This window comes from Echinops telfairi, unplaced genomic scaffold (genome assembly GCF_000313985.2).
Source record: "Echinops telfairi isolate 266 unplaced genomic scaffold, ASM31398v2 ScPeMD7_7;HRSCAF=31, whole genome shotgun sequence".
Lineage (NCBI taxonomy): Eukaryota > Metazoa > Chordata > Mammalia > Afrosoricida > Tenrecidae > Echinops > Echinops telfairi.
In genome coordinates, this window is record NW_022103904.1 from 20,014,278 (window position 1) to 20,015,149 (window position 872).

The window sequence follows — 872 nt, forward strand, 5'->3', positions numbered from 1 at the left end:
AGCTAGAGGCTTACGCTCAGTATCCGACTGGATCTCTTGGGACTAGACTTGGTTCCATGAAGGCCAGTGGCAGCTCTTCCTTGGGGTGCCTAGGAATGTCAGCTAGGGAAGGGCAAGATTAGGTGAACCTGCATCAGGGGAAATTAACATAGGAAAGTTTGAACTTTATCTCTCTGCAAACCCAGGGTTGAAAGAGACATGGCCTGCCTGTCAGCTCGCTTTAAAGGGACCCTTAACCCTGCCTGTGATAGGCAGACAGTGAATATAGCTCGGCAAGTGAGCAGGCAAAGCATCTCAGACAGTCTCTGCCCTTCCCATGTGTGTCAGCTGTATTGGTCATTGGCTTGCACTCCCTGAAAACTCAAGGGTTGTCAGGAATATCTTGACATGGGGCAGTATTTAACTATTTTCTGCAATCAATCCTTGCTCAGGATGGGGTAAGGCCACACAACCTAGTCACTTTTGACTCTTCAAGTACAACACCTGTGCAGGATGTGCAGCTCATTCCAGAGGAAAATGTAAAACATGTCTCAGGAGCAGCAATCTCTGTTCACATGAGAAAAATAAAGAACAAATGGCAGAAAAGCACAGGATACACACAGTGTAGATACGGAGGAGGGCTTGGAGAAGACAGTTTTAGATTTTCCTCTGAGGGAGTGGAGTATGATATTCAGCCGTTCTAAATGAATGGAGGAAAAATATGAAAAAACAAAACACACACAGAAGATAGAAGAACCCAGGAAAGCACTAAAAGATCAATCTGACCAAAGAAATGGAAAACAAATAAAACTAAATACAGTGAACCCTCGTTTATCGCGGTTAATCGGTTCTAGACCCTACCGTGATAAATGAAATTCCGCGAAGTAGGATTC